General features: G+C 43.3%; 1 long non-coding RNA gene across 1 annotated transcript; it reads right to left on the bottom strand.

Moving 5' to 3' along the window:
- Positions 1–6,272: 6,272 nt before the first annotated feature.
- LOC141788598 (uncharacterized) lies at positions 6,273–6,772 on the bottom strand. Its single transcript, XR_012598154.1, has 3 exons — positions 6,731–6,772; positions 6,440–6,521; positions 6,273–6,337 (listed from the first exon to the last, which is right to left on the bottom strand). It is a non-coding gene; the product is annotated as an uncharacterized LOC141788598 (long non-coding RNA).
- Positions 6,773–6,850: the final 78 nt, after the last annotated feature.

Below are 6,850 nucleotides of genomic sequence, written 5' to 3'. Positions count from 1 at the left end.
TGGTTATGGACACCAAACTTTTTGTGACTTCAGCGATATTTTTACTACTTTTCTCCTGTGTTTGTCTGGAGATCCTACATGTAACCTTGGCTGCATTGTTTACATGCAAAATTAGCTGTTAGCAGCCTGTAGCATGTCAATGCTAACTAGTGTAGGGCTTGATGATTTTTTGTAGGGCTTGAGGATGTGAGCTGGGAGGTGACGACTTGGACCATCCATCGTTGCTGGGAACGTGGGATCTAGCTCCGGGGGATGGACGAGCTAGCCGTGCTAACCCAGCGGCATCGTGCTGTTCATGGACGTGGCTGACGGAGCTGACATCGGACGTCGGTGCCACATTGGAGGAGTTTCGCCTGCTGTGAGCAGACAGGATCCAGGAGACAGAGACTGAACAGACTGCTAGGGAGGCTCAGTCCTGGACCCTGTGGAGGTGGAGACTGGCTGAACTGGACAATGATGGACAAGCTGTCAGCATCCATTTTCCTATGGACCTTTTTGCACTTTCTATACTCTTTCTTACTTTTGTTTTCTTAAATGCTGCGGTGACTCCTGAATTTGCCTTCGGGGATAAATAAAGTATTTTCTATTCTATTCTATTCTATTCTTTCAGAGCCACACTCCATTTTTTTCCCTCATCCATTCAGTCAGCAACTGACATTCAGTCAGTTTTGACGTAGCCATCTGTCATTAAAAAAATCATTTAAAAAAATCAGTCAGTAGTTCATCAGGCACAGTGCGTGCTACCGACCTTTTTCACTGACATCCTTCTGTCAACGATCCTGTGAATGAAGGTGTAGTGTTACTGTGCAGAGCAGTCAGGAGTTGATCATCAGACCGCACATAGATGTACTCGCAATTTCAAACAGTCACCTTTTTGAGCAGTACCGTTTCATGTCTCTGTTGATCATTTACATACACAACTTAATCTGTCCTTAATTTGCTGCATAACTGCTCACAGTCATGCGCTCACTCACAGCAGATATTGTGCATTGCACCATGTTTCTTTGCAAACAGTTTTTTTGTATAACTCTGACATGCTTAGAATTTAAGTAAGGCAACTGTACGCAGAGTGGGCAGAAAAGTGTGCCTCATCATGAAACGGCTTTTACCAGTCTTTGTGGTTTTCCCCTTTCTTTCTCTTGGTTGAGTAGAAGTCTGTTTTAGTTGAAATAGGCTTAGTTATTTAACAAAACCTGATACTGATAAGTTTAATTCATTTAATTCAAACAGATTGTCCCTGTTATGTTATTGAGATTGCAAAGGACTACATTTATACTTATACATTGGCCTGAGCAGCAATGTTTTCCCATGCTGTCTCTCTCTCTCTCTTGCAGCTGCAGGTGTGTTGCTCTTTTTTCTTAAAACATGCTGGAACTCTTCATTTGAGCACATTAAAACTTGTGGTTGAATTAGGGTGAAAAACGTGGTGCCATTGTGTATCATTGAATCTGGGCTCCATTGATGATGGCTTTTTATGGTTGGGCTGCACACCTTTAACTCCAGGTGGAACTACTCCAAGTTGATTAGCTGTTCTGAAACCGAAAACTCAGAGTTTTCTATCTCAAAGTATATAAACTCGCAGTTCAGAATTAGACTCAGAGTTTATTGAAACTGCTTTGTGAAACAGACCCCAGATCTACAATCAGCTTTCAAGAGAAACTGCCCCATGTCTCTGTCACCATGAGTCAGTTTGTCCATCTTAAACCCTATTTTAAACAATTATATTATGCCTCAGATACACCAGGTATGTTGACTCTGTTCTGTTGAATGTAATCTGTGTTCATCAATTCACACCAGCTGTGTGCTGGAGTCACAGAACAAGGAGTTCCTGCTCTTCCCTCTCCATTGATCAGTCTGTCTTCATCCATGCTGTAAAACCTCAAACCTGTTGACTCCTGGTCTGGCTCCGCTCATTGTGTCCTGTATCATTGTATTCAAGCCAAATACAAACTGATTTCGATATGTTTTGTTTTATTCTCTTCCTGTCCCACTTGTTCTTTCCTACACTGAATATATGCGTCACAGCTCCACATCCGACATGAATAGGATGGCTGCATAGTACCTGCAAAATAATGGACCAGTCACCCAGACCGCAGCAGAACAGATCCAGTGTGTGTAGACAGATTGGCTTGAATGGAAACCTCTCTGATCCATTTGCCGTTACGGACGCACTGCAGACACATCTGGTGTATTTAAGCCGTAAAACACATTTTAATTATTGTTTTGTGAGCGTTATAGTGTAATTGCCTTGGACAAAGAATTTTAGTTAAATACATAGGTTATTAAAAAAAATATATATAAAAATAATTAAAGATAATTTTGGTTTTCTTTTTGTCTGAAAACTTTGAAATGTGACTTTGGCACAGCATGAGGATTAAGGCAGCTGTTGTGATATTTTTGTAGCTGGACAGTCTCCTAACTTGAAAAAGAAATAACAAACTGTTCAAAGCAGACTGAGATCCACTCATGAAAGCACATCAGACAAATTTTTGCTGGTTTTAACTTCCGTAATGTTATTTCAAGGCAAAAAAAAAACTTTAAAGTGACAGATAAATACAATGTTGAGAAATCAGCATGCAGTTCAAGCATTTTACAAGAAATAAAAATCACTATTTCTATGAATGAAATTGAACTACAGCTTTAACTCGTGTTTTTTTTTTTTTTTTTTTTTTGTACAGATAACTTAATTTATTTTTTCTTTATCTTTAGAAATCTTGTAACTCAACCCTAGATTATGTATCTGCTTTATATTAACTGAAGGAATGATTTCATGGTCATGTTATCTCTCCTTGATTAGATACTTATCAGTTAAAGATTTTTTGATGAGTGTTTTATCATTTTACCATGTTTCTTTATCATGGTAAGAGACAGACCAAAGAGAGACACAGACGCCTCGTCACAACATCTACCAACTAGGTGTGTTAAAAGGTGAAAGCTCTTACTAGCTGCCTCTGGTTTTTGCAGTTTGTTGTAGCTTACACGGCTACACTATAAAGTTTTTAAGGGAGCATGCTCTTTGCCTCCTGGCAGGCTTTGATTCCCTTTCTGCACCTGCTCCAGGTGCATCATGCCAAACTAGGTCAAAACCTTCCAGAAGGATATCTGTGTTTCTTTAAGTGATGAAAGCTGACAACCATTTATTTATTTTTTTTATTCATTTATTCATTTATTTATTATTTCCCTACTCACCTATTCATCAATATTAAGAGATTATTTAGGGGCTCTCAAAAGTGTGGTCTTATTCAAAAACAGGTTTGGTACAAAGAAGGTCAATCAGTAAGCTCCCACTCCACTTATTCCCCCATTCTTTATGCACCACATCACATTTTGGCTCACACAGATGGGCGGTTGAAAGACGGTGCCCCCCTGGGCCCTGAAACCAGTGCTGGGTCCTTTGGCCTCTGGGGCCCTTGTGGTTGGTCTTGGGTGCCCTGGTTGCTTAGAGGTGCCCTTGGGCCTCTAGTCCTACAGGGTATGGTCATCTACTTGGGGCTTCGGTGATCACCTCGCATACATGCCTGTACAGATGCTAGTGCTCCTGTCTAGACTCACTGGCCCTCATTTCTCAAATGTGCCTATGCCTAAAAAATATGTGTACGCTCCTTTCCATGCACAGATCGGCATTTATCAATCTGAACGTGGGCATCAGGTACGCTCAGATCCCATGCCAGGCCTGAGTTCATGTAAACAAGTTTCATGTCAGTGGGGAGCGCTGTGCAGCGAGGGAAATTCCTTTGTGGAGGAGAATTATTAGATCATATGAGCAAAAAAGATTTACAGAAATAAAAACTGATGTTCTTAGATTAACATTTAGATCCTTGAATTAGATATGACAGCAAAAATGTTTCTAACATTTCACATTCTTCCGCCAATCTCTGAAATACTTAGAATAGAATAGGAAAATAGAAAATATATAATACTTTATTTATCCCCGGGGGGAAATTCAGGAGTCACAGCAGCAATCAAGCAAAACAAAAGTAAGAAAGTGTAAAGAAAGTTCAAAAAGGTCCACAAGAAAATAGATGACGGCATCCCGTCCACCACTCTCCAGCCCAGCCAGCCTCCACCTCCACAGGGTCCAGGACTGAGCCCCCCCAGCAGTCTGTTCAGTCTCTGTCTCCTGTTTGCCCACAGCAGGCGAAGTTCTTCCAATGTGGCGCCGGCGTCCGATGTCAGCTCCGTCAGCCACGTCCGTAAACAGCACAATGCCACTCTGCCCTCCGGCAGCCCCTCTGCCACTGGGCTAGCACGGCTAGCTCGTCCATCCCACCGGAGATAGACCCACGTTCCCAACAACGATGGATGGAAGGACAGGCCCACGTCATCACCTCCCAGCTCACACCCGAGAACCAGCACGTCGTCCTCACCTCCTCCTCCTCACCTCGAGGGAAATCATCAAGCCCTACACTAGTTAGCATTGATATACTACAGGCTGCTAACAGCTAATTTCACATGTAAACAATGCAGCCATGGTTACATGTAGGATCTCTAGACAAACACAGGAGAAAAGTAGCAAAAATATCGCTGAAGCCACAAAAAGTTTGGTGTCCATGACCAACAATGAACCATTACTAAGTAATGATCCACTCCAAATACAAGGATTACGAAAAAGACGAAAAAAATTACAAGAAACTGACAAAGAAGAGAGGCAGCTACTTGGGCAGTGCCTAGCAACGAGATGCAAGATGCTTTGCTATGAAACATGCGAGATGCTTAGCTATGAAAGAGCAGTGTGAGCTGTCAGCTGATATCAGGATATGTTCTGCAGTTACACTCAAGTCAATCACATCACAGAGAAAGTCTGCAAGAGTTGTCATGTCATGTATGCTTCTCTAAGGAAATGGGCAGCGCACTGCCTTGCCAATGCAGCCAAAGGCTGTGAGGTTCAAATGCAGAGTAAGTCCCAGGTTACTGGAGCTTTTCAGCTCCAATCTTGTCTCTGCCAGTTTGTCACTTTTGAACCAAATCTGAAGCCTTCACAACTAGGCCCCTCTTCAGCACATCATCCCAGGAAAAACACATATCCTGACCGGGAATCAAACCCGGGCCGCAGCGGTGAGTGCACTGAATCCTAGCCACTAGACCATCAGGAAGCCTTCAGAAGAGCTTCTCGCTCACTTGGCAGCCAAGCCCCTTTGCCTGTCTGAGGCACACCCTACACTTCTAGAAGGCACGCTTGCTGTAAAATCTGGCAAGATTTGGCCTTTTGTTTTGTCCTCGGGGACATACTATTGCTGTGAATGGACTATGGTATATTCATGTCTAGGAAAGTTTGGCAGTGGTGGGATGTGGGAGCACTATTCAACTTATTAACACTCACTGATCGAACCTATCCAATGCGGGGGAATAGTTCAAGTTGCCAAGCAACACCACCCTGGGAATTTCACCCGGAGAATGATTTCTTTTTAACCCACTTAAGGCACCCAGGTTCGTTATACTCAGGAGGCCAGAGACCCGTTTCCAGTTATAAAATACAATTTTATTTTAATATGACATCAAAGAACACTTTTATAAAAAACCATTTACACAGGGAAGAAAGGGACCTGATCAGCTGCTGAGGCTTACCAGATGGACAGTGGGGCTAGTGAGCAGGGAAGGGATCCACCCAAAACAAACCAAAAATCACCCCTTTCACACGTGACACACACACAGGCGTGAAGACCAAATCCCAGGGAAGCACAGCACACAGAAGGGGGGGGATACCGCCACCCAACCACCAGCACCACCACCGGCCCTCAGCAACTGAAAAGGGAGAAAACAATTAGTAAAAGTAAGACAATAAAGCAAACAAATAGATAATCCAAATATACTAATTAACCTAAAATTAATACAACCAATAACCCAAATCAGAACCTAATCCCAGATAGATCAGAAGAAATAAATTACACACTGAAAAGAAAACCCACCAAACACCCCGAAAACAACTTAACTACAGATAAAGCTAAAAGAAAAGAGTAAATTTAAAGTAATTAGACACACAAACTAAACTTATATGAATTAATAAAGAAAAAGGGAAAATGTTCTCATTCACCACACCCTAAAAGAGGATAAATCTAATAAAAGCTAATGCAGACTGTCTCCTCGAGAGGAGACCACACAGTCAGTGCCAGGCTAGGCTAAGTAGCCAGCGCTAATGTATAGCCAAGCAGCAGCAGACAGAGCAGGAGACAGTTAATCAAAGGACTTAAAAAGCAGCACGAGCGACAAACAGCAGCCTCGAAGCAGTGAAGCGTTGAAGCAAGGCAGTTGTAGCTTCGAGACAGTTAGTGGAAGCCCGGTAGACAGAACAGCAGCACTCCAATCAGCTGATGTAGCATCACCCTCGCGGCAGCAGGTACTAGGAGTACAACAAAGTATACCTATTAGAGATGCCACATTAAACATTATCAAGAAAGCTGACAATGATAGGGTTGAACGCGACATGGGAAGATTTACATACCTTTAACAGCAGCAGCAGCAAACACGCTCACCCACACCTGAGAGGAGGGAGGGAGCCAGAGCCAGGAGCTACGACGTCGCACCTGTGACCACAATAGCATTAGCCCGCTACGAAAATGCACACTAATGCAGAGGGAGGGAGAGAGAGAGAGAACCCACCACAGGACACCGGAGACAGACACTGGAGACAGACACACCAGGGGCACACCAGTCACTCTGCAGCCCAAATAAAAGCTATCAACACGAGACCGAGGAGACCAACAACTCGCCAGGTAAAGCCATAAACACATACCTGCAGTAGCCACACACGACCCGCAAGTGACACGGACAGAAGGCAGAAAGACAGAGGCCGGGGGGGGGGACCATTACTTAAATACCCTCCTCAGCCCCGTGATTGGGTGAAAAGTGAAAC

The sequence above is a fragment of the Halichoeres trimaculatus genome, unplaced genomic scaffold, assembly GCF_033239565.1.
Source record: "Halichoeres trimaculatus isolate MK-OKI-2021-1 unplaced genomic scaffold, fHalTri1.1 fHalTri1_scaffold_4, whole genome shotgun sequence".
NCBI classification, from domain to species: domain Eukaryota; kingdom Metazoa; phylum Chordata; class Actinopteri; order Labriformes; family Labridae; genus Halichoeres; species Halichoeres trimaculatus.
Note: the sequence above shows the minus strand (reverse complement) of the source record. Positions and strands in the feature narration are given on the sequence as shown.